The sequence below is a fragment of the Sciurus carolinensis genome, chromosome 13, assembly GCF_902686445.1.
Source record: "Sciurus carolinensis chromosome 13, mSciCar1.2, whole genome shotgun sequence".
In the NCBI taxonomy this organism is placed as follows: Eukaryota; Metazoa; Chordata; class Mammalia; order Rodentia; family Sciuridae; genus Sciurus; species Sciurus carolinensis.
Genome location: NC_062225.1, coordinates 37,201,284 through 37,229,197, shown reverse-complemented (window position 1 = coordinate 37,229,197; position 27,914 = coordinate 37,201,284). Strand labels below are relative to the sequence as shown.

The 27,914-nt window shown below is 40.3% G+C and overlaps 1 long non-coding RNA gene and 1 pseudogene across 3 annotated transcripts; one reads left to right on the top strand and one right to left on the bottom strand.

Annotated features, from left to right (window-relative positions):
- Positions 1-6,922: 6,922 nt before the first annotated feature.
- On the top strand, positions 6,923-19,237 carry LOC124962687 (uncharacterized). 3 transcript variants are annotated; one of them, XR_007104554.1, is made up of 7 exons: positions 6,923-7,015; positions 7,897-8,049; positions 9,625-9,683; positions 13,329-13,710; positions 13,833-13,914; positions 14,538-14,642; positions 15,450-19,237. It is a non-coding gene; the product is annotated as an uncharacterized LOC124962687 (long non-coding RNA). The 3 variants fall into 3 exon arrangements; XR_007104555.1 differs by lacking the exon at positions 9,625-9,683 and having other exon boundaries at positions 7,897-8,030; XR_007104556.1 differs by lacking the exons at positions 6,923-7,015; positions 7,897-8,049; positions 9,625-9,683 and adding an exon at positions 12,961-13,092.
- Positions 10,856-11,343, bottom strand: LOC124962686 (transcription factor BTF3-like; annotated as a pseudogene).
- Positions 19,238-27,914: the final 8,677 nt, after the last annotated feature.

The window sequence follows — 27,914 nt, the reverse complement described above, 5'->3', positions numbered from 1 at the left end:
GAGGATCTATGTTTTGGGATGGGAGGGTAGTTGTTGATGTTACTGGGGAAAAAAATAACTACATGTAGGAGACCAGTTGGAAAGAAAAGCAGACAAAGTTAAAATGGAACAGGAGCAGCAAAGATAGTGAAGGAGATCACAAAATTTTGCCCCAATCATGGGTTGACAACTATGCCAGGCAGGGCAAATATTACAGAGTCCACACCTAGCAACCCTCCTTAGAAGAAATTAAAAATGCAACTTCTACCCACATAGAGAGTTACAAATAAAACCCAAGGGAATAACTCTAAAATGGGTTTCTCAATAATCTTTCTAGAAGAAATGCATAGAAGGCTATGGAAACCCCCTCCCTCTCAGTATGGAAAAGAACAGTGGGGTAGAGCTGACCCAAAAGCAAATCACTCCCAAGGAGTGCTAACCCCAACCCAGTGCTACAGCCTGCACAGGAGCTCAGGTGAGGGTCAGTCAACTGACATCCTATGCCCTTCAGGGTAAATGGTAAAATGCAGTGATCTGCGGGAGCCAAAGTGGAGGTTTCTAAACCACAAAATGCCCAGCAGCCTGTACCACAGGCTTCACACTTGTAGATAGCTAGCAAGTTCTTTGCACTGCTACAGAAAAGTCCCACTAGAGAGTAACAGGTGCACACCATCAAAAGCTACCAGTCCCAGGAGCTCAGATAAACGTGGATCAACTGACACCTTACCCCAGTTACACACTGGTACCCAGGTGATCCTCATCAGCTCAGGTACAGGCTTCTGTGCCACACAGACCATCCACAGAGAGCTGGCATTCACAGGACCCACAGTTGCAGATAGCCACCAAGGTCTACACTGCTTATAAGTAGCCCATGCAGAGGACAGCTGCTGCTCAGAATCCCACAGCATTCAGGGACAGTCCTGCAACCTGAGCCCTGCACTCCTGCCACCAACGGAAACAGCCAGAAGATGCACCACCTTCCGAGCATGAAGACTGAGGTCTCTGAACTGTCAAGCACCAGCTGGCAAGAAAATCACAGCAACCAGAAAAGTAGCTACAGTACCTCTAAGAGGGTCCATGGCTGCAAGTCCCAGAGTTGCCAGAAAACTCAATTCTTATTCATATGCATGGACTCACAGAAGGCAATGGCTGAGAAGCCTCAAGTGGCCAGCAGAGAACACTGCACAAACACAATAGCAGTACACCCCACAAAAAGGCTCACAAAGAAACATCACACAGACACCAGCCACCACCCAGTGTACCCAGATATAAGCCCACCAAACTACAACCTGTGCACTCCAGAGGGTGCAAAAATTAGAGAAAACACAACTTTTCAAGCACAAATTGAAGGTCTTAAAATTCAGCCAGAGCTGCATGAAAGAGAAAGGGAGAAAATAGATGAGTACAGACACTAGATGATGTGGAGCCAGATCCCAGTGCTATGGAAGAGGCTACTCCCATAAAAGCAGCACAATTTCCTCAAGACCTAGAGAACATCGAGCAGGAAATACAGAGTTTGGAGGAGCAGAACATTCTTTGGGCAATATTCTTTTACATTTTATTTCATTGTCAACAATTAAAACCAGGTTAGAAGTGAGAAAACCTAGCCCTGGAGAGAATTTAGATACACAGGTTCCCTGTGCACTACTAGTCGAAGCAAACTTATTTCAAATACTTTGCCTTCTAAAGTTATTGTCATAAATTTTGATGCAGCAATTCCTACCCTTTTTCTATGAGAATCCTTTGCACTTTCATAAAGGAGATATATACTACAAAGTTCACAGCCAATTATGTTAATTGTACAAATTTGGGCATGACCCCAATACCAATCAACAGCATAGTTCAAGAATGAACTGTATTAAAGTTAAATACAATGCAGTAGTCGATAGCAATCATGATGAAGTGCAATGATAAAATGATAGGAAAATATTAAGTGAAAAAAGTTCTAACACATAACAAACGACATGCTTTTCATGAAGTCAAAACTAACATGGAGAAATAATATTTTAAATGATCCTTATGAATACTGAATCTTTACACAAGGAAAGGAAATAATGAGTATGGGATTTAGAATGATGATTACCTTTGGTGTGGCAAAATAGGAAAGTGGGAAAGGAACAGTAACCACATAGAAGACACATATCAACTTCCAACATCCTAACCTTTCTTTTGCATTCCCAGCTGATTCAATTACAAATATTTCAATGTGCAGGAATCAGAGCCTGCAAAAGTAAAAGGTAACTTTAAGACAGCATGAATTTATTCAGAAAGATTGAACACATTCAATCTTCAAATAAGTAGTATGAAAGAAAAATATTCATATGTCAAGAATGAGTTCTTAAAATTAAACATTTAAATCACTAAATAGAAATTTCAATACAGTGGTGGAAAAATCAGAAGTCAATGATATTTCTTAGACAAAAGGGAAATTAAATCAAATTCTAGATAGCATTTCCAAAGGATTTGTGGCATATTCTGCAGACTATTTCCTTCAACTTCTAGAGTCAACTGTTTCCTGCTTGCCTGTCTTTTGAATAGACACTATAAAAGCTAAAACCTAAGACCCCTGTGTCCCAGGATAACAGAATGAAGATACAAGAACAAGAAGAGGGAAGTCTGTGTCCTCATGACACCACAGGGAGACCAATCCAGCTCCAGGACTGCCTCCCTCTGAACTCCTCATGTGAAACAACTCCAACAATGGAAACTATACTGTTTAACAAAACAAAATCAAAGAACATACAGAAAACTAGACTTCTATATCAACTTAGAGTCATACTCAAACAATAGAATAAAGACATTATAAATGCAAAAATTTACTTCCCAAGCACTCATTGCTAAGAAGCTACAAAAGTATGTGCTTTACCCAAATGAGATGAACAATGAGACACCACAGCAACAGGGGCCTGATGCAGGAAAGCCATGAAGAAATTCAGAAGATCATCCCCAAAGACCAGTTCCCAGAAAATGGTGCAGCAGACCTACAAAACAAGCAGACCAAACATGTACATGAAGGCAAAAGGCGACAGAAGGCTTCAGGCAGCAAAAGAGAGTCATGCAAATGGAAAGAGGACACACTGGAGGGATACACTGATGCAACCAAGGGTCTTGTGACTGATACATGTGGAGGATAAAGGAAGTAGGAAAGTTCAAGCATCTCTAAAGCCAAAAGGCACAAAACCCAGTGGGGTTGTGTACCCACCCAGAGGAGGGGATTTGCTCATATAGAATTTCAGAAGATGACAAGTGAAATGTGTGAGGATGTTTTTTTCTTCAGGTAGCTAGATAGAACTGTCAGCTCTGAATCAATGGTCACTTCTAGGGATGTAGATCCCTAGAAGATGTGTGTACAGATTACATACATCTACGGACCACTGTGGTTCTCAGCATGCATGGCCAGGTTTTCCAAGAGGGAAAGGGAAGAATGGGGAAAACAGTGAGGAAACAGCCACAATTAGGGAGAAGGTAGGAGGAAAAAGACAGACAATATTCATTTCAGATAGAAAGGGATCCAAAGTTCATCAGTCCTATTTTTATTTTAACAGTTAACTAGAGTGGCAAAAACAATCAAGGGCAGAGAGGAAGTGTAACAGAAAGCCAGTCAGTCTCTAGCAAGACAATAGCCCACAGTGAAATCCTATTTATCATTTGACATGTCCTCTAAGTAAATAAAAATTAAAGAAATATTCATGACCTTTTCATTACCTTACTTAAATTTTCTCCATGAACAGGTTTTGAGTTTTTCAATTTCATTCTCCAATTCTAAATCATAAAAAAGATTCCAGTTCAGAAATTCAGAAAACTATAAAAGCTAAAATCTAAGACCCCTGTGTCCCAGGATAACAGGATGAAGATGCAAGAACAAGAAGAGGGAATTAAACTGATAAACACATTCTAAAAAGAGACCCTCTAAAATCTATGAACTAGAATATATTTAAGAAGCACATACTTTGAGAACCATTAATCTGACACATACAATGTTCTTTTCCCTTTTTTAATGGAAAAGTTCAAAAGCAGAGAAAATAGTATGATTCATCTCTATGTACCCATTATCTTACTGTAGAAATTATCACATGGGTAATTTTGCTTCATCTCAAATACTACTTACTTCCTCCTTCCCTTCTTTTCACACCCATCCTTCTCATGATTGTTATTATTTTAAATTTTGACACAGGGTCTTACTCAGATGCCCAGGTGGTCTCAAACTCATGGATTCATGTGATCCTCCCTCCTCAGCCTCCAGAGTGGGTGGGACTATAGGCAAGCATCACTGCGTGTGGACAACCTGATAATTTTGAAACAAATCCCAGATACCACATCATTTCAGGTATAAATAATTTTACTGTATAATCTTAATCTACAACTAACCTCATACTAAGCATAAATGTTAACCTGTATATTTCATCAACCCATACCTAGCTCTGGAACACAAAACTTCTTCCCAAATAAGTCACACTCTAATTTACAAGCAGATCCTATTTTAAAACATAATTTTACCTTTTCTGGTAGAAAGTAAGCCTTGTTTTTTAGGTGGAGCAGTTAACATTTTCAAGTCATTCAAAAAAATGTTCAAGAGCTTACCCATTTATACTAATAAAGAACACTACCATCTATTCCTTGGGGGGAAGAAAAGAAATAGAAATGGAATAGAGAATCAACCAATGCAGGTAAATATATTCACTTCTGATTTCCAGGAATGGCAATCTTTTATTTCTTTACTTGAGGACTCTACTGTCTTTAGGCATACAACTTTGAGTCTAACATTTCAACTAGACTTCTCCAGAAAAAAACATTTAAAAAAAATCTACAATCTATATGAAGGGGGAAAAATGCTTGATTTTATAAAATTTTTTGGGCTGGGGATGTAGCTCAGTTGGTAGAGTGTTTGCCTTGCATGCACAAAGCCCTGGGTTCAATCCCCAGAACCACAGGGAAAAAAAAAAAAAAAAAAAGAGTAACAATTTTTAAAAATAGTTTTCTCTGACTTTATCAACTTAAAAGTAACTGCAATTTAGACATAAAAAATTAACACACACACGGAGGTAAACAAAATGTAAAGTGGTGAGATTCCACCAGTGACAGATATCTGGAGTCAGTGAAAAACAGAAACAGGGCAATGTACTATTTTGTACTATTTAAAGGTCCATCATTTTTAACCAAGATACATATTTTCAACATAATACCTGTACATTTTTTTAAAAAAAATTTTAGAAAGTCATAGATGGACACATCTTTGTTTATTTATTTTTAATGTGGTGCCGAGGACCAAACCCAGTGCCTAACGCATGCTAGGCAAGCACTCTACCACTGAGCTACAACCCCAGTCCCAACACCTGTACATTTTGATTTTGCTTTCTGTAATAAATCATTAGCTTCTTGATAAACTTGATGAGCTTTTCCTTGGGAAATGGTTCTGGCTGAAAGATGTCACCAACTTGTTCTCACATTTCCAGAATGCCACAAAAAAAGAAATATGTCTGAGAAAAATATATACAATCTACTGAATCAATCTTGAATTGGACCAAACACCATACTTTGTTTCATATTTTAAAATTTGCAAATGCAACTTCAACTCAGTAACTGTTAGTTATGAGGCAAAAAGCAACCCATAACTTCTTACATATACTGTTGTTACAGATTGACATTTCCTAGATTCTGATTTCTTTAACCGTACAATGAGTCATCAGAACAGATGCTATTTAACATTCCTTAAAGCTGTCAAATTCATTCTCTTCCAAGCTGAATAAAAATCCCTGGTCACACGAAAACGGAAGCATATTTCCAACAACGAGATGCATCAGGAAACATTTAGGTTTTAAATAAAGCCCCCGTGGGCTCAGTTTTCTCATCTGCAAAAAAGTACAACAGGACTATCTCATGGTTTCCATAAAGGAACTTAGTGCTTAGGTAAGTGACTGGAACATAGCATGCAAACAATACATTTTAGCAATAAACCACTATCATTGGAAATCATTGAATGGGAAACACTGCAAAGGACCATAAAAATCATCTAATTCGACTCCCTCTCATACAATGTAGAAACTGGAGCCCACAGGACAAAGTCCCCTGATTCCTACCTTAAGTCACTGCTCTTTCCACTGCACCAATATATAAATCTTCATAAATTTGACTGCTTTATTTAATCATTGAAAAACTGTAGGACCTGTTAGCAGTGTTAATCAGGAGCAGAAAGTAAACAATAAAGGGTTTCTAATACCCTTAAATCAAGAGGAGTGGAAAAAAAGAGAGGGTAAGAGACAAGAGAAACAGGAGATAGATGTGTGACTGCGACAATTAAAACTGAAATAACTAAAAGGTTCTTTCTTTTAAATCGGTCTCCCTCTCCCCATTTTCTAATCCATCGCCCTTCCACTCTTGAGGGAGCTTGCTGGTCGAGCATTCTCTTCACCTTAAAAGTACGGGTCCCAGACATGACTGCTGGGGCCACGCCATACCGGACAGGACCCTACAAATCGAAATCAAACCCAGCTGTGAAAAGCATCTCCGCGGAAGGAAAAGCCCTCAGGTGAGAACAGAACAGTAGAGTGCTGGGGCGGCCGTCGCTGTGGGGAATTGCAGGAGGCGGGCTCAGGGACAGGTAGGAAGGCGGCGGCGCGGGGCGCGGGGCTCGGGGCTGGAGCTGGAGCCAGTTGCAGAGCCCTCCCGGGGTCCCACCCTCGTCCCCAGTCGTGGCGCCTGAAGCTCAGCGCCGAGACCGTGGGCCGCTCTGGGCAGCTCATCCTCTACACCGCCGTGGCTGGACCCGGGAGCCAGGACCCGCGGCCCCGTCGCCAGGGCGCGACCTCTGCACGTTCGCCTGGGACCTAAACTCCACTGAGGGTCAAAGTTCATGCTCTTGGATAGGCCCCGCCCCACGCGTCTCCGTGGCGACGACTCTGCCGCGCTTCCGCTTCCGCCTCTTCCTGCTGGGTGCGGTTCCCTACGCTCGCCCATCCTGCTGGACCGCCTGCTCAGCTTGCTGACCCAGAATGGGATAGGATCTGGACTTCCTCATCTCGACACAAACTCCGTAGGTGTGAGTCCTGCGGCTGCCTCATAATGGCTACGGGACCTTGTGGAGGCGCCTCCCCCACACACCCCTCCAGATGCTGGGCTTTGCCATCCGAAACAACTCCTCAGTCAGGGAGTTGAGACTACTGCACAGGAGGACAGGTGCCCTGGAAAGGCGCCTGCCAGTCTTCTTGTAGTGAGGGGACCTCCTCCAAGGGCCTCCTGAATAGCCAGCTGCTGGCCAGGGCTTTCTTGGTCACACGTTGTGAGCTCACCCTCAGCCTCAGGTCTGGAAGTGAGACCTTCCTTCAAGCAGGCACCTCTCTCTAGGTAGCACTGCCCAGCTGTGACCCTGTGCTGACAGGGATATGGTAGAAAACACTCTTCTAGATTGTTGGTACTAATCACCTGATAGAAGCCTCACCAAAAGAAAGCCAAGAACCCTCACTTCCCAGAGTCGCCAGAGCTGCTGCTGTGCTCTAATGGGCCCTCCAGTTGCCTGCCTGCATAACTACTGAAGAGTTTGCTGTCAGCCTGACCTTCCATTCATGTTTCCCATACCCTCCCTTTCACTAAGGTAAAACCTAGAAGGATAACTCAGTTCTCTGTAGTTTGAAGTGGTCAAAAGGATGCAAAGAGGCAGCACACAGTATGGATCAAATAAATGATAACTGATTCTATTAGGTAAAGCAAGTATAACTAAGAGACAAAGACTACTGGAGACATTAGAATGCCCTATCATCTGTTACTCTTCTACAGTGTGTAGCACCCCTAGTGTTTGGATGTGGTTGGTTTAAGGATAACAGGTGCTCTAAGATGTACATTTGGTGAGGTTGGGGATTTCTGTTGAATATTTGAGTTAAAAGATAATATTTTCATCCCTTTGATATGATTGAAAAAACACAGCAACTCTGATTGCTACTGGAAGAATTTGCCACTACAGAAGAAGGCAGCCTGAGGACAAAATTGCTTAGAGGAAAAAGGCAGGACCAAGATCACCACAGAGGAGTGAAAATGGAGTCCAGGTCCATCAATGATCAGTAAGTCAAATTGATTTTGGTAAGTGAACCAATTAGCATTGGGATTTGCTGTTTCTTTCAACAGTGTACAAAATAACTGGGAAAGAAGAGTTTTTCAACTTGGAAAAAAATGATCTCTCAATACTGATACAGATTGAGAAAATGCCTTAAAGCTGTACATTATACAGTGTGTACAATGAGCAACTTCCCTATGGGACTAGAAAAATAATCTCGAACAGTTATTTCAAAAATTAACTCCTAAGAGCCACTAAATTTTTAACATTTTTTATAACAGGAAATAACTATAAGAGAAGAGTAGATAAATGTTGTGGCAGACAATATTCAAAGCCTAAGATGGAAAGAGAATTTTCTCCTGCCTTAGCTCCACAAGTTGCCCTTTATTTAGTTTAGTAAGAACCTCATGGACACTTAATTGAATATATTAATTAATTAATGTAGAAAAAGATCAAAGGGCCAGAAGTGAAAAACACTAACCAGTTTTCTCCAGGTTTTGAGAAATGTTAGAACTGAAACTTTAGAGATGTTTTTTCTATCTATCAATAAAAAGGATATTATGTCATTTTTACCTTCCAGCATGGGTATTGTTTTTGTCATGTCTCTTCAGGTTTTTAATTTGGAACATTTCTTCAGCTTTTCTTGGTTGTTATATAATTAATATTTGAAGATTATAGTCTTTGGGTTTATTTTCAATTGATACAGTAAAATGAACATTCCTTTTAGCTTATGGGTTTTTTTGAGTTTCAATATACATTGAGAGTCATACAAGCAGCACCACAATCAGGTTTCAGAAAAAGTTCTGTTAGACTTCAAAATTCCTCTGTACTACTCTGCTATAGCCACACTCCCATCCCATGCCTAATCCTGGTGTACATGATCTCTTCTTCACCACTACAGTTTGGAACTTTCAGGAACATCCTGTAAATGGAAACAGTGTATAACTTTTTGAGACTGGCTTCTTTCCCTCAGCATGATGCCTTTAAGAGTTATCCAAACTATTGCCTTTATCAATAATTTGTTCCTTCTTATTGCTGAGTAGTTAGTTTTTATTGTATGGATTATCACAATTTGTTCACTCAACAGTTGTAAGCCGTTTGCAGTAGTTTCTAGTTTTAGGTGATTATGAAGAGATCCAGCTAAACATTCACATACAGGTTTTTGTGTGAAGATAAGTTCTTAATTCTCTAGGATAAATAGCAAAGAGTAAGATTTGCTGGATTCTATGGTAGTATATAGACTTTTGAATAAACTGCCAAACTGATCATTACCCAGGATGAACAACTGGGAGAAGATGATCTCTGTTATGTTTTGGATGTGAGGTATCCCCCAAGCTCACATGTGAGACAATGCAAGAGGTTCAGAGGATAAATGATTAGGTTTTAAGAGTCTTAACCCAATCAGTGATTTAATCCCCTGATAGGGATTAACTAAATGGTAACTGAAGTGGTAGTGTGTGACTGGAGGAGATTGGAATTGGGAAGTGGCTTTGGGGCATATATTTTGTATCTGGAGAGTACAGACTCTTTGTCTCTTTCTCTCTGCTCCCTGATGATGTGAGCTGCTTCCCTCTGCCACACTCTTCCACCATGATGTTCAGCCTCACCTTCAGCCCTGAGGCATGGAGCCTGCCTTCTATGGACTAGGACCTCTGAAACCGTGAGCCCTAAAATAAACCTTTCCTCTTCTATAATTGTGCTGGTCAGATCATTTTAGTCACAGCAGCAGAAAAACTGATTGAAACAGTCTCTTTCTGGGGAGAGCTGCATTTAATGATCAACTGCTTGAGCAAGTTGCACAGACCGTGAGATGAGGGGAGGCAATCAATAGCCTATTTGAGTTTAATTTTTTATTTGTTCTTTTCAGATATACATGACTGTAGAATATATTTTGACATATACATACATGGAGTAGAACTTATTCTAATTAGTATCCCATTCTTATGGTTGAACATAATGTGGAGTTATACTGGTTGTACATTCATATTTGACCATAGAAAGTTATGTCCAATTCCTTCTACTGTCTTTCCTATACTCATCCACCTTCCCTTTCCTTCATTCCTCTCTGTCTAATCCAATGAACTTCTCCCTTCTCCCCCCACCTTATTGTGTGTTACCATCTGTACATCAGAGAGAACATTCAGCCTTTGGTTTTTGGTATTGGCTTAGAATTATAGTCTTCAGTTCCATCCACTTATCAGCAAAGGCCATAATTTCATTCTTCTTTATGGCTGAGTAATATTCCATTATGTATATGTACCACATTTTCTTTATCCATTGATCTGTTGAACATCACCTAGGTTGGTTGCATAGCTTAACTATTATGAATTGAGCTGCTATAAACATTGATGTGGCTGTGTTACTGTAGTATACTGATTTTATGTCCTTTGGATATATACCAAGGAGTGAGATAACTGGGTCAAATGGTAGTTATATTCCAAGTTTTCTGAGGAATCTCCATACTGCTTTCCAGAGTGGTTGCACCAATTTGCAGTCCCACTAGCAATGTATTATTGTAGGTTTTCCCCAACACACTCGCCAACATTTATTGTTACTTTATTCTTTTTTTTTTTTAACTAGGCAAAAAACTTTATTAACCTTTGTTTGAAACTTTATTCCCAGACTTCTTCAGCTTAGTTAGCTACAAAGAATAAATTGTGTATAAGCAAAAACTGAAAAGAGCTGCAATGTCCAAGGGACTTGTGCTTAAAAATATTAGAGATACAGATTTTATCAGATCCGTAAACAAAACAATTTTGAGAAGCAGTCATAATATAAAATAGAAGCTCCTATTAACTTCTTCAAGTTTATCTTCTTCAGAAGTTGATCAGTTCAGTTTGCCTCATTCTTAGAAACCTCATCCAAACTCTCCACAGGATCTGGAACTTCATCATCATCATCCTCTCCAGTAGCAAGCAGTGCTTTTCCAACCACAGAATGTTTCAGCAGAGCTTCAGCCAGTCTCTTTAAACTAGTTAGACTGTCTGCACCAAGCTGGTTTAAGATGCTGGGTAGCATTTCTGTCAATTGCTTTGTCTCAACATGACCTGTAATGGTGAAAGTGTTTGCTGCCAGAGACACCTGAACTTTAGGGTTGTTAAAGAGAATCACTATACTTTGGTTTGTAAACATATTCACCTCTAGGCTACCAGAGATATTGTTTTCCCCTAACTTCTTTAAAGAGAATTGAAGTTTTTTTTATCATCTGCTATAGCTATTATATGAACCGTCTTCTTTCTGTGAACAGTTCCTTTCCCACCAATGCATATTTGTGTCTGCAGATTGGTGAGTTTTTACTGGTTCATGGTAGTTTCTTTCATTCAGAGTAGAAATGGGGCTGTGTGGGGGAGTATGGTTGGCACTAAAAGGTCTCAGGTAGACCAACTGAGATTAGGTGCGCACGCACACACAGGGATGAAAGAGGGCAGCTAAGGGGAGATGTTACTTGTAATCTTGATAATTGCCATTCTGACTGAGACAGAGACGTTGAACACTTTTATATATTTGTTGACTGTTCATATTTCTTCTGTGACGTGTCTGTTCAGTACCTTTGTCCATTTATTTTTGTTTGTTTCTTTGGTGTTGTTTTTTGAGTTCTGTATATATCCTGGAGATTAAGGCTTAGGTGCATGTGGTAGATTTTCTCCAATTCTGTAGGCTGTCTCTTCCTGTTCTTGATTTTTGCCTTTTCTGTGAGTAAGCTTTTTAGTTTGATACCATTCCATTTATGGATTCTTGACTTTACTTCTTGTGCTATTGTAGTCCTGTTGAGGAAGTCAGTTCCAAAGCTGACATAATGGAGAGTTGGGATTACCTTTTCTTTTAGTAGGCACAGTGTCTCTGATCTAATGCCTAAATTCTTGATCTAATCTGAGTTGAGTTTTGTTCGGGGAAAGAGATAGGGGTTCAACTTCCATTTTACTACATATGGATTTCCAGTTTTCCCAGCACTCTTGTTGAAGATGCTATCTTTTCTCCAATGTATGTTTATGGTGTCTTTGTCTAATATGAAATGACTGTATTTATATGTGTTTGTCTCTGTGTCTTTGATTTTGTTCTGTTGTCTTCCCATGTTTGTTTTGGTGCCAATACAATGTTGGTTTTGTTACTATAGCTCTGTAGTATCATTTAAGTTCTGGTGAGACCTCCTGCTTCGCTTTTCTCTCTAAGGCCTCTTATTTTTCCTGATGAATTTCATGACTGTCTTTTCTATTTCTATAAAGAGTATCTTTGGAATTTTAATGGGAATTGCTTTAAATCTGTATAGCACTTTTGGTAGTATGACCATTTTGACAATATTAATTTTGCCTATCTGAGAACATGGGAAATCTTTCAGTCTTCCAAGATCCTCTTCAACTTCTTTGTTCAGTGTTCTGTATGTGTCATTGTAGAAGTCTATCACCTCATTTGTTAAATTGATTCCAAATTACTTTTTATTTTTTAGGCTATTATAAATGGCATCGTTTTTCTACTTTCTCTGTTAATTTATCATTGGTATATAGGAATGAAATTGATTTATGGGTAGAATTTTATATCCTGCTACTTGGACCTCCTAGGTGGACAGGGGGACAGACTCCCTGGAGGTTGCATTCCAGATTAGAGAGCATGTAGCAAACAGAAAGAAGACTTTCCCACAGAAGGGGAGAGATGGTCATGCTATGGATCTAGGACATTTTCATGGTGGTTCTTTGGTTAGAGGCTTGTACTCTTACTCCATGTACAGCCAGCGGGTCTTGACTGGGGTGGACTGACCTGTGGAGAGACAAGGGAGTTACAGAAACCCAGGTCCATAGGGGTGCTATGGGAGGCTGTAGGAAGAAGAGATCAGGCATCTGCTGACTGTACACCTGCCTCCCCACAGTCCCATGACTTTCATCCTGAGCACTGAGATGGACCAGTACTCAAAGTATTTTCATCAGCCTCCAAGCCTTCTGTGCCTCTAGCTGCTGTTGTCTTTTATGCAGCTCAACATGGATGACTTCAACTGGAGCACTGTGCCTACTGTCTGCTTGCCCAGCTTGAGGATGTAAAGCATAGTGAAGCAGAACCTGAGGGTGATGAGGCCTGTGGTGGGTTCATGAGGGTAAATGAAGAAAGGTCATATGTTGGCCACACTGGGTGGAGTCTGTAAATATGTTGTTGCTCTGGGAACGAGGATAAGCCTTTGACTACTCAGGCAGTGCCCTCAGTCTGGGAAGAGGTCCTGTGTGGGCTCAGGGACTGAAGTCTTCCTGGCAAACAGCGGTATTGTCTTTTTTGCAATGCTCAGGGCAAGGCAATCACATTGGGATCTTTTCTCCTCTAGCTGTAGCCTCAGTTCCAGTGAGAGCTTGAAAACAAACAGCAGAGTCAGAACCTTCTCCAGGAGCAGCTCTTGTGCCCAGTCAAGTGGCAACACCAGCATCAGATCCAGGGCTCAAGTCCACCCCAGCATGTCTCTGGAAGCAAGAGGCAGATTCAGGGCTGGCTTTAGTACCAGCTCTGGAGCTCCAGACTGCTGCAACTCTTGACCACTGCTGGATCCAACTCTACCCCCCACTCTAGAGCTAGAGCCTAGCCCATTGCCAATTCTCTCTGAAGAGCCGTGCAGCCTTATCTTGTGAGAAAAAGGGCTGAAGGAGGAAAAGTCTCATGTGTTAACATTCCCTCTGGACCTGGGGGCAGTGAGCTTCTTGCTGATGGGTGAGGTGAGTGTCTTGACATGGCTGGGCGGGGTGGGTTGAACTTCTTTCTGGTCTCTGCTGCCTAGACCTGCTGTTCCCTACTCCAGAACTCTTGTCCCTATCCCAACCCCAGTTTACCATTGCAGCCATGAATGCTGAACACCTGGGAGGTGATGGATGGAGTCCCAAAGGAAAAATATGTCCATGACCTCTGAGGAGGACAGAATGGTAAGTCAGGACAGCACCAATGACAGTAAAGTGATAGTGCTCTATATGTCAGTGGGGCAGGTGTGCATTTTTATATCATAGAGGAAGAAGCAGGCAGAGGGAGGGAAGGCAACGAGATATAGAAACAGCATTTTGGAGGATACGAGTTTTAGAAGCAGACTCTGTGCAAAAGTCAGGTTTTTCTATTCAATGGCAGCCTGAAGGGACAATGTTGTCTTAGACTGCATCCTCAATCTTTAGGCAATCTAAGAAGCCAAGATGACTCCATGCCTTGGTGTAGTTTCTAGAAGCCCATAGTGTTGCAAACTTGAAGTGTCCCTCAGTTTCTGAGATTCTGCTAATACCATCCCCACAGTTTTTGAAGTCAAATTCAGAGTCCTCTGCAGTGACATCCATCATCACCCCAGCCTTCATCAGTACCTTTTCAGTGTTACATAGGTCCTTTCCCATAGCCAGCAAAATCAAGGGCGAGTACAGTATCTCAGGTGTCTCCACTAGCATTACCTCACTGCTCCTCTACAAAAGCATCTGGGAGACAGCTGTATGGTTCATGTCAACCTAGAGGAGCAAAGCATGGAGTACAAAAGAATTCTGGTGAACCTGACAGCAGGGTTTTCTTCCAGGTTCCCATACTGTAAAAGGTAGGAAACTCCCTGGACTAGCCCTGCCATCTTGAATTGGAGCTTCTGGATGATCAAGAAGGATAGATGGGAATAAAGAAGAGAGAGGTTAGTGTTAACCTTTGTGCTGTGGGATTTGCAGCCCACAAGTGCAAGAGCAAGTGCTGGGGGCTGATAAGGTCAGAGAAATATCTAGGGTACAGGCTGCACTGTATGGACCTTGGTGTTCTTGGGATGGACCCTTGGAGTTTGGAGCAGAGGCAGTGATTTATCCTGTGTGTGGGAGGGGATGTGTTGCTGGTGGGGAGGGGCTGAGAGCCTCCTTGGCATGATTAGGTCTGATATTTGGGGTTTGTAGACTCCTAGGAGCCATGCAGGAGGCCAGGAGTGTCAGAGTCTGCATATCCCTTGAATAGGGAGCTGAGAGGGTCTCTTTGTAGAATTTATATGGATGCAGAGTATACACCCTAATATTCCAGGTGTCCAGCTGTAGAGGAGCCATGTTCAATCCTCCCCCGTTCTGGTTCAGCACTGAGCTGCCTGGAAGCCAGCAGCTCTCCTGGTTACTCTTGGTCTCTCATCTTCATGGTCCTGTTCCTCAGTTTGTTTTTTGCCCTGGCTGCCAGGACCAAAGCCTGCAGCTTTTCTGCCTGTGCCAAGCACAGATTCAGCCTGCATCCTAGAGTAGAACTGGCATGTAGTGAACCACTGGCCTTTTACTCTGATCTCAGTTGGAGTAGAGTGTGTCTGTGCACAGGCTCTTTGGTCCTTTTATAATGGTGGAAAGTGGCAATGACAAATACAGGCAGACTGTTGTATGTGGATTGGGCTAATAGCCTATCAGAAGACCCCACATGATACAGTGAATTCAGCCTTAGTTAGCAAGATAATGAGATGGTGTCTTTGTGTCCACAGCTGAGGTGTCTCCTGGATACCCCTGACCACTGTCCTCTGGGCATCCCCTCAGGGCACATACCCTGATGACCTGTCTCCCATGCTGATCCAGATGACCTGCTAGGCGAGGGCTCCTGCTATGGTATGCAGGGCTTTGGACCAACACCTGCTTAAGGAGGAGGATTTGAAAGATTTTGAGCTCCTGCAAATCATCTCAAAGCATCAGAGTAAGTGGGACAATCAGATGGTGGGGAGAGATGATCAACAAGCAACAAGTCACAGTCCAAAGAAAGAGTGCCTTGGCCCCAAAAAAAACAGCCAAAGAGTGTGTGGGACTTATAAACAAAGGAAACTGCACTGAGGTGGGCCTAAAATCTGCAGGTTCTCTGTGCTGTCCCAGCGGCTGCTGGACCTCCCTAACATGTGTTCTCCTCTGCACCTGATCAGCTATTGCAAAGCTAACATCCATGAGGGGCAAAGAAGAAAGTCTTCTTCAAGTAGCAGTATGCAGCATGGGTAACTGATAGGGATGATTTCAGACTAGGGTAGGAAAAAATAGGCTACCAGTAGAATGGGCAGTGATGTGGAGAAGGAGGAAGAGGGGGAAGGCAGACAGAAGAAGGAATACAAAAAACACAAATAGAGGTTTCATAATAACCAGACTAAGAATATGAATTATAAGGATAATGATGAGGAAGAAGAGGAAGACCTGAAAAATATTTGGTTCCTGAGGGCACATTCCTGCCAAAGTCATCCTCATCCATGCCCAACATACCTCTAATCTATACCACCTCCCATGACTGTGTTCATCTATGAATGGAATACTCCACTGATCGGGTCAATGCACTCACCATCAAATGATTCCTAAAAACACTTGAGTGAACACTGCTGCATTGTGGAGAAAAGGTTCAGCACATTAGCCATTGGGGGCAAATTCTAATGCAAACCCTATCAGTCAAACCTGAACTGAGTCATTTTAGGGCTCAAGGCACTTTTTCTTTGAAAGGTGTTAATTTGGTTTAGTTCCATGGTACAATAGCTCAGTTGGAGAGATCTAAGGTCTGTGGCTCAGGCCTGACCTGGTAGAGGCTCTCAGTTGTTGGATGTGTCCTGTGGTGTACCCCTTGAGTTTCAACTACCATCCCCTGCCCCTCCCTCTCCAGAGTGGGAGGTCCCTGAAAATGGAATCATCTTTTATGCTGTGAATTCTTGAGTCAACCATGACTTCATCCTGAGAAAACGTCTCATCAGCAAGTGGGCCAAGGCCAAGGAAAGGAAGGCAAACATCTACCTTACGCACTCTTTTCATTTGGTGTGATTCCACATCCGCACAAGGCAGCAAGCTCAGCTCCTAGATATATGTTCTTGAATCTCCATAGAGCAAACTGACAGATGGATGGCTTTAGTGTCAGGGCTTTACAGATGTTGCCTTCCCCCTCATTCTTGGAATCTACTTCAGAGTCCTCCGCATTGATGTCCAGCATCACCACTTGAGCAGCACCTCTTCTCCAAAGGCAGGACCCAGGATCATGGCCATCAAATGCTTCATGTAGCCCAGTGTCCTAGGAGTTGTTACAAGCAAATCCTCAAGGTCCCTCTACAACAAGGTGGGAGACAGCTGCTTAGTTCATATTAGCTTACAGGATCTGAGCAGAAAAGAACTATAAGAGTGGCCTGATAAGCCTGGAAGCAGGGTTGTCCCCTGGTGCTTACCCCAGGGCAGGGAGCAAACATATCAAATGCCATGGACTATCCCTACCCTTTAGAATTGGAGCTTCTGGGTGGTCAGGAAGAATAGATGGGAATAAAGAAGAGAGAAGTCAGTGTTAAGGGCTTGACCTGAGAGAAGGGAGAGCACCAGCATGTCCACCGTCATGTCTGAGGGAGTGTTTGAATTGGGTGGCAGTGTGCAGGTCAGAAGTGCAGGGACAGGTATTGGTGGGAGAGGACAGAGTAGTGTCTAGCATGCATGTTCCACAGTATGGGATGGAGAATGCTGATGCACATGGAGGACAGTGACATCAGTGTCTGTATGTGCCTTTAATAAAGAACTGAGAGGATCTGTTTGCAGAATTTATATGAATGTGGAATATACACCCAAACCATCCTGATGTCCAGTTACAGAGAAGTCATTTTCAATTACTCCCCCTGCTGAGTCAGGTGCCCCATTATACCACAGCCAACACTGAGCCTCTGGAGGCCAGGAGCTCTCAAGGCTGCCATTAAGCCCTCCTGTGCATGGTCTTGTTCTTGACTCTGTTCTGTGCCCTGGCTGTCATGATCCAAGCCTCTAGGGTTTCTGCCTGGGTCACCTACAAGTGCATCCTGCATCCCAGAGCAGACCTTCCATATAGGAGGCCACTGACTCATTTCTCTGACCTTAGTGGGCATAGGGTATGTCTCTACATGACTGTTTGGTCCTTTTAACTTGTTTGTAATGTGGATCCACACAGGGCAATGGCAGGTACAGTGGACTCTTATATGAAGATTGGGCTAGTAGTACATCAGAAGACCTCCACATGATTACATGGAGGCTACCCTCAGGGAGCAAGATAACAAGATGATGCCAAGGTGTTCAGAGATGAAATATCTCCTTAAAGTCTCTGCCTACTGTGCTCTGGTAGCCAGTCCAAGGTCCATTCCCTGAGGACCTGTCTCCCACCATGATCCAAGTGACCTACCATGGTAGAGCTTCTGCTATTGGAAGCTGGACCAACACTTGCTAGACAAGGAAAAACCAGAAGACCATGAGCTCAGGCAAATCACCCAAAAACATCAGAGTAAATGGGACAATAAGATAATGGGGAGCAATGGTCAGGAAGTAGATTTAGGACAACTCAAAACCCAAAGTAGTAGAGTCTGACCCAGAAGAACACTCAAGCAGGGTGTGGTGGACATCATGTACAAAGTTAACTGCACTGAGCCTGGTGCATAAGTCTCTAGGTTTTATACACTGCCTCAGTGTCTGGGGCAATGCCACACCATGTGCCTTCGCCCACCCCCTGGAACTGATCAGGCATTTATTGCTAACATCAGTGAGGAGCAAGGAGAAAATTTCCTCAAGGGGTAGTATGGCCTCATGGCTCACTGATAGGAGTGTTATCAGAGGAAGATTGGAAAAAATGGGATACAGATGGAAGCAGTATTTATGGGGACTGAAGCAGCTTTATTTAAAACCGTATGTCTGACATGAAAAGCCTTTCCTATGCAGACGATGTCAATATTCTGCAGGCCAGAAAAGGACTCAATCAGAAACAACTACAGGTCAGTATTTGGACAAATTTCTAAGTCCTCAGTGCCTGTGTCCCCTTTCCCACAAGATATCAGAATAGCCAGATTACTATCTCTAACTAAAGTCAGATGATGGCTTCCTAAGCACATATGCTCCAAAGCTGATCCTGAAATAATGCTATTGCCATTTTCTTTTTTGTGAGCCAAACATCCCTAGCAGCCATGATCCCAGTCTGTCCACAGTGAAACCCCCCTTCCTGAAGGATTGTATGGTAAATTCTCTCATATCTCAATCCACGAAATCTGTGAGGTTTGCAGAGTTACAGAAGAGGAAGACTGAAGCCTAGGTAGGCTAAAGAAGTCATGTCAGAAGTACCACACATCCAATCCAGCACTGATTGAGAGCAGGCTCTAGTCAGAGGGAGACTGCAGGAAACAGGTGTTCAAAGGAACATCTAAATTGGTATCTGGATGCCACACAGTATTATGGCATCCCTGGACCATAACAAAAGGTTGGAGTGAAGATGTCCTCTTTTTCTCAGTAGGGCAGCATTTGGGATGTGGCCTCCTTTCTAGGAAGCCTGGTCCAATAGAGGCAGTCACCACCAATGACAAAAGCATGATTTTATTTTGGTGTCCATGTTGGTCAGTCTTCCTTCTCTGTCAAATGTTTTGACTCTAGCTTTGGCTTTCCATTTGGTTCTGAACTGAGGCTGTCCATAATGGCAGAAGTGTGTGACAGAGGAAAGCTAGTTAGCTCTTGCCAACCAGGGCATAGAATGGAAGAGAGAATGAGGATGATGGAGGGGGAGAAAGACAGGAGGAGGAGGAGGAAGAGGAAGAAGAGTAGTACTAGAAAATGAGAAATAAGAGAATCCAACAGGGAAAAGATGCTGTTGTTGAGGACACACACCCGTTGAGGTCTTCCTACCTCCAATTCCTATCACATACCTCCAATTCCTACTACAGTATGTGTATTCATCTTTAATGAGCATTTCCTGAAAAGGTCAGAGAACTCACCATCAAATATTTCCCCAAAACCCACCTATAAACATGGCTGCATTGTAGACCAAACCTTCAGCAAATGAGCCTTTTGTGGGAGATTCCAGATGCAAACCTTGGTAGTGTGTGCCTTTGGCAGATTCAACCTTACCTGGGATGTTCTGAAGTCCAAGGCCCTTTGGAATCAAAAGACATTAGGTCTGTTTAAGTTATCTACATAATTTTTCCTCAGGGAGGACTATTGAGGACTATTGTGGTACTGGAGTTGAATTGGAGAGCTCTCAGGTCTGTGGCTCAGCATCACACTTATCACTGTCATAAATTTGACAAACTATTTGTAGCTTTTAAAATATAATTGTTTCTTTTGAAATCTGATCTACTTTTGATTTGAAAATATTTCTGTTAGCAGAGATTTCCAGAGGAACAACAAAATGGAAACAATGTTTGATTTGATCAAATAGAAGTTCTATTATCAGAGAATGGCAGATTACATAATCTGGTTAAATTTTCCATCGGGAAAAAATGAAATACTGAATATCATGACACATACCAACACAGAGAGAAAGGTTAAGTTTGTGCTGCAGTGCTTGGGAGAAGTGTTTAAGATTGCTCAGAATTTATAATTTTTTCATTTACATGAAATATCTTGGGCATGAAACCCAAGTCTAAACAAGAAATCCATTTGTGTTTTATACACTCCTTACATATAACCGGAAGGTAATTTTATACAACATGTTTTATGCACCTCTGTTTTGACTGTGATCCATTCCATGAGGTCAGGTGTGGAATTTTCCACTTGTAGCATCACACTGGTGCCCCAAACATTTTTATTTTGGAACATTTCAATTTTGGGATTTTCAGATTAGAAATGATACATACCATACATATGTCTTTGTGGGTGCATCCCTTTGATGACAATAAAAGTCAAGCATCTAGGAATCTCTAGACTGTAGAAAATTAAGAGAATGCCTACAGTTGCCTGAAGAATCCTGTAAAGCCTGAGCAACTCTGAGACCTGAACAGGGCATGGGACAAAGTCTAAGTCGGATGGACCTACATAAAACTGAGCTCCTAGAAGATTCCACACAGGGTAGGGGCTAATGAGAAATACACCCCTGCACAGAAGGTTTGAAGCTACTTTTGAAAGGTGCAGTTGGAGAGGCATGTAGATAGGTGGGTGGGAGAGAGTACCCATGAGAATGGGGAACACAAAGTGTTCCTGTGTCATTTCTTCACAAGTAGAGAATCAAATCTAAACAGGTCCTAGTTTGATAGACCCAACAGGCCACCACAAAAGGAAATGTATGTGGCATCTGGAAGAATTCAACTTAACTCAGGTGACAAATATATCTTGCCATCAAGATGCAGAGAAAAGGAGGTTGTTGTGGTTAGAAATTATGCAGTCAAGAGAGGAGACATCATGAATAAGAAGCCATGGAAGGCAGCAGGAGACCCACAGATATCAGATATTAGAAATTGCACTAATATAAAGGGCTCTATAACTTTATGGAATTAGAGGAAATACTTGAATATCTGAATAGATAGCAAGAGACATAAGCATGTGTTAAGGAAGGAAAAGTTAAATTGTAATTTTTGTTCTTGAATAAGATATTCCAGAAAAAAGAACATTTGAAGAAATAAGGTGAAAATTTTCTAATTGTTCAAAGGTATTGGTCAAAACCATCACTGGAACAGATGTTAACACACTTCTTAGTAGTTGCTGTGTAAGAAAAACCAACAAACGAACAAAAGTGAAAAGAACCATAGACACAAAAGCCTCAGTAAAAAAATAATGCATGTGAATGGTAAAAGTATTGATGTTGTATGAATAAACTTGACTGCATTAGACATCTGGGAAAGACACATTCCTTTCAAGCACATATGGTACACTTGCTGCAAGTGACACTTGCCAAACACACATTAAGCCACAAAACACTTCGGACTGGGGTCTTTATCACAATCTTATTCAGTTAGAAAACAAAGCCAGGAAGACAATTTAAAAATTCATGAGCTTGGAAGTGTAATAATACTTACAGTTAACTCATGCCTCAAAAGACACAATAGCAAAAGGTGGAGGTGTCCCCAAGTGTCCAGCAACAGAAGAGTGAATAAACACAATGTAGCACAAATAGACAATGGGGTATTACTCTACCTTCTGGAGGAAGGAAATTCTGACATGCACTACAGCATGGTGAACCTCAGAGGCATGCCAAATGAAATAAGCCAGACAGAGAAAAAGACAAATATGGTACAGTTTTACCTATGTCATGTCATGAACCTAACCTAAATTATTAGAGAGAGAAAGCAAATGGTGATTACCAGGAGCCAGAGAAAGGTGCATGTGGGGAGTTACTGCTTCATGGGTTCAGAGTTTCAGTTTGGGAGGATGGAAAAGTCCTGAAGATTGATGGTGGTGATGGTTACCCAAAAACAAGAATGTACTCAATGCCACAGAGCTGTACATCTCTAATGGTTAAAAATGGTAAATTGTATTTAATCAGTTTTTTTTTTTCCTTTTCAAGAGTCATAAGGATTTCCATGGAAGAAACATAAGGACCTTTATATGTGATTTCCCACAAGCACTGTTGTCATTCAATCCAAGGCTTCCTGCTAAGTCCAGGGTTATATTTTACCTAAGATTTTGAATGACAATGTATTTTAGAGACAATATCCATAATTGGCACATAGGTTTTCAGAGGAAAAGAGAAAAAGTCTTTCATGTTATTGTTGCAGATCCCCCAGAAAAATTAGAGTGCTACAGAGTTGCTTCTGCCATGTGCTCTGCCTCCTCCCCCACAGGACCTCTGCAGCTCTGCAAGAATGGCATGGGCTGGGACCATGCTTTCTGTGATGAGTAAGGGCTCATGTCCTTCACTCTCCTCCCCCCATCTCCTTCCAATCTTCTTCCTCCTCTCCCCTCCTTTCTCTTTCTTCCATTCACTCAGGTTCTTTTTAAATATGATGCAGAGTAGATTCTTTAAATTTTATTATATTCACTTGACAAAGTTTTACTTTTGAATTTTTAGATGAGCATGGCACTTAAATAAACTGAATTTCAGGGTAATAACTCTTACTATAAATAAATCCTTGTTATTATTGTGTTCTTCTACTAAGCATTTTGAGGAAAACACACTTTTCCATTCAATTTTGAATTTGGACCTTTTCCCAGGCTAGTCATGTGCAATATTCTGTACGTTCTTCTTAAAAAATATAACCCACATTTTTAGATTGAAATAAACTTTACAAAATGCATTTTCATCTCCAAAAGTAATGACAATATTTTATGTATTATTTCTACATAAAAAGCAAAATATTTATTTCAAAGGTTTCACATATTTTGCTTATAAGTATTAATGGGGCAGAAAATTCACTCATGGAAAATGATAGAAAAACATAAGTCAGCTGCCAGTATGGCTGATCTGATTCTGTCCTGAGCAAAACTGTTCACCATTTACTTGCTATCAAGCTTATGAAGATGCAGGCTCTACAAAAGAATGTAAACAGCAACACCCACGTGTGGAACAATGACAGGGTTTGCATCTATACTTTCACTGTAACCTGTTTCTTAAAGTTCATTATATAAGGGTAAAATGTACACTGAAATATGTTGGATGAGCTCCCAAATTTCCCTAGTAATTCCCTCAACTGTTTCTTACACATTTTTAACAAAACACTTAAAACTCATAGGCAAAAGTCATTGGTGGGCTTCACTGCAATATTTTATGAGATTCATTCCTTTCTTCCATGCTTCTGCATAATTTATATTCTCAAACATTGATCACTGAGAACGCTACAGGGAGATTAATTTGAATCTCATGTTTGCCTGGGGATGTAACTCATGGTAGAGAGTTTATCTATCATGCTTGGATTCTTGATTTCCATCTTCAGAACCATAAATATCTAAAAGTGGAGATTTGGGAAACCTAAAAATAAATGGCTAAAATGGATATCAAGTTTGGGTGCTGAATTTATGTCTTCTTTACACCAGAACTCATGATGAGCTTCAGCATTTTTATCACTTCACTGAGTGAATGCAGTACTGTGGCAGCACACAAGACATCAGAAGTTTGGCCCTGGAGATTTTTCCCAAGGCTCTTGTCAAAGAAGAGATTTTTAAAGAAAACAACAGTTAAAATGAAGTCAAAACTATGCACTGCACTACAGAGTACAGATGCTGAGCCACATATAGAAATATTCCTTCCACTATTTATGTCAAACAAGCATTTGCACTAATGTTTCAAAAGCACCATGCCTGCCTTTCCACTGAGAATGGCAAATTTTCTTCAATTCTTTACCCTTTTCTTCAGTGTTCTGAAAGAGAGTAGAAATTACACTGTCATCTGGATTAAAATAGAGTCCAACTTGAAGGGAAGGTTCAACAGTCATGCCATAGGCTTTACTGTGCTCTTTAACACTTTCATCAGTGACTTAAATAAATATTCAGAAGACATTCCAACTAAACTTGTCAATTAAAATAGCTGAAAATTTTTATAAATAAAATTTTATAAATATAAATTTTATAAATATAAATTTTATAAATATAAATTTTATAAATAAAATAAAGGCTATGAATAGCAAATGAAATCAAGAAGTCCCAGGAAACCTAACATTTCACCCTAAAGGAATAGCCTTTAGGCTATTTAGGAGAAACCAAGTCAAGTTAAAAACCAAAAATAAGCCAAAATGACCAGGAATACAAATCACATCTCAATAATAATGCTGAACTTTAATGACCTGAACTTATCAATCAAAAGACACAGAATGACAGATTTGATTAAAAAGAAAGATCAAACAATATGCTGCCTTCAAGAGACTCATCTCATAGAAAAAGATACCCACAGACTAAAGGTGAAAGGATGGGAAAAAACATACCATGCACATGGACTCAGCAAAAAAGCAGGAGTATCCATCCTCATATCAGATAAAGTGGACTTCAAGTCAAAGTTAGATTTATGCTTAAGGAAAGCATAAATCAGCAAGTTGTAACAATCATAAATATTTATGCCCCAATGGGCTCATCCATGTATGTCAAACAAACCCTTCTCGATTCCTGGAAACAAATAGACCACAACAGAATAATACTAGGTGACTTTAACACACCTTTCACACCACTGGACAGATCTTCCAAACAAAAATTGAACAAAGAAACCATAGATCTCTATAACACAATCAATAATTTAGACTTAACAGACATATATAGAATATTCCATCCATCAATGAGTGAATACACTTCTCAGCAGCACATGGGTCCTTCTCTAACATAGACCATGTGTTATGCTACAAAGCTACTCTTAGCAAATACAAAAGATAGAGGTACTACCTTGTATTCTATCAGACCATAATGGGATGAAATTAGAAATCAATGACAAAAAACAGAAACTACTCCAACACCTGGAGATTAAATAATACATTATTGAATGATACATGGATAACAGAAGACATCAGGGGGGAAATAAAAAAAATTCTTAGAGGTAAACAAGAACAAAGATAAGACATATCAAAATCTCTGGGACACTATGAAAGCAGTACTAAGAGGAAAATTCATCTCATGGAGTGCATTCAATAAAAGAAGAAAAAGTCAACAAATAAACAACCTAACACTACAGCTCAAAGCCCTAGAAAAAGATCAACACCAAAAGTAGTAGAAGACAGGAAAGAGTTAAAATCAGAGCTCAAATCAATGAAATTGAAACAAAAGAAACAATCAAAAAAAAATTGAAAAAGTAAAAACTTGATTCTTTGAAAAAATAAACGAAATTGATAACCTCTTAGCCACGCTAACAAAGAGAAGGAGAGAGAAAACTCAAATTACTAAAATTTGGGATGAAAAAGGAAATATCATGACACACACATTTGAAATACAAAACATAATTAGAAGCTATTTTGAAAATCTATACTCCAACAAAATAGAAAATCTTGAAGACATCAATAGGTTTCTAGAGACATGTGATCCACCCAAACCGAATCAGGAGGACATACACAATTTAAATAGATCAGTTTCAAGCAATGAAATAGAAGAAGTCATCAAAAGCCTACCAACAAAGAAAAGTCCAGGACCAGATGGATTCTCAGCTGAATTCTACAAGACCTTCAAAGAAGAGCTCATTCCAATACTCCTCAAAGTATTCCATGAAATAGAACAGGAGGGAACCCTTCCAAACTCAGTTGATGAAGCTAATATCACCATGATACCAAAACCAGAGACACATTGAGGAAAAAAATTTTCAGATGAATATCCCTAATGAATATAGATGGAAAAATTCGTAACAAAATTTTAGCAAATCACATACAAAAATATATTTAAAACATAGTGCACCACAATCAAGTGGGTTTTATCCCAGTATGCAAGTTTGGTTCAACATCCAGAGATAAATAAATGTGATTCACTGTATCAACAGACTTAATAATCACATGATTATTTCAATAGGAGCAGAAAAAGCATTTGATAAAATACAGCACCCTTTCATGCTCAAAACTCTAGAAAAAATAGAGATAGTAGGAACATTCTTCAATGTTGTAAAGTCTATCTATGCTAAACCCATAGCCAGTATCATTCTAAATGGAGAAAAACTAAAAGCATTCCCCCTAAAAACTGGAACAAGGCAGGGATGCCCTCTTCAACACTTCTATTCAACATCGTCCTTGAAATTCTAGCCAGAGCAATTAGACAGACCAAAGAAATTAAAGGGATACAAATAGAAAAGAAGAACTCAAACTATCCCTATTTGCCAATGACATGATTCTATATTTAGAGGAGCCTAAAAATTCCACCACAAAACTTCTAGAACTCAAATGAATTCAGTAAAGTAGCAGGACATAAAATCAATGCTCATAAATCTAATGCATTTTTATTCAAAGTGATGAATCCTCTGAAAGAGAATTTAGGAAAACTACCCCATTCGCAAGAGCCTCAAAAAAATAAAATACTTGGGAATCAATCTAACCAAAGAGGTAAAAGATCTCTACAATGAAACTACAGAACATTAAAGAAAGAAATTAAAGAAAACCTTAGAAAATGGAAAGATCTCCCATGTTCTTGGATAGGCAGAATTAATATTGTCAAAATGGCCATACTACCAAAAGTGCTATACAAATTCAATGCAATTCCAATTAAAATCCCAATGATGTACTTCATAGAAATAGAGCAAGCAATCATGAAATTAATTTGGAAAAATAAGAGGCCCAGAATAGCTAAAGAAATCCTCAATGAGAAAAATGAAGCAGGATGCATCACAATACCAGACCATAAATTGTACTACAGAGCTAAAGTAAAAAAAAAAAAAAAAAAAAAAAAAAAAAAAAAAAAAAAAAAAACAGCATGGTATTGTCACACTAACACTCATGTAGACCAGTGGTACAGAGTAGAAGACACAGAGACAAACCCACACAAATACAGTCATCTCATACTAGACAAAGGCACCATAAACATGTATTGGAGAAAAGATAACCTCTTCAATAAATGTTGCAAAATGAAATTGAACCCCTATCTCTCACACTGTACAAAACTCAAAGTGGATCAAGGAACTAGGCATTAGACCAGAGACCCTGCACACACTAAAAAAAAGTAGACACAAATCTCCATCATGTCACCTTAGGAACCAAATTCCTAAACAAGTGCAGGAAATAAAATCAAGAATCAATAATTGGGATTGTATCAAAAAAAACTTCTTCACAGAAAAAGGAAACAACAAATATTGTGATGAGAGTGTCTACAAAATGGAAGAAAATCCTTGTCACCTGCAACTCAGATAGAGCATTAATCTCCAGGATATATAAAGAATTCAAAAAGCTTACCAACAAAATAATAATAATAACCCAATCAGTAAGTGGGCAAAAAACTAAAGAGACAGTATACAGAACAAGAAATATTATTGGCCAACAAATATATGAAAGAAGTTCAACATCGCTAGCAATTAGAGAAATGAAAATTTAAACTATACTGAGGTTTCATCCCATTCCAATCAGAATGGCAATTATCAAGAAGACAAGTAACAATAAATGTTGGCAACAATGTGGGGGAAAAGGTACACTCATACATTGTTGGTGGTGCTGCAAATTGGTATAACGACTCTGGAAAGCAGTATGAAGATTCCTCAGAAAACTTGGAATGGAGCCACCATTTGACCCAGTTATCCCACTCCTCAGTATATATCCAAAGGAATTAAAATTGGCAGAGTGTAGTTAAATGGCCACATCAATATTTATAGCATTTCAATTCACAATAGCAAAGCTATGTGTAATGATTAATTTGAA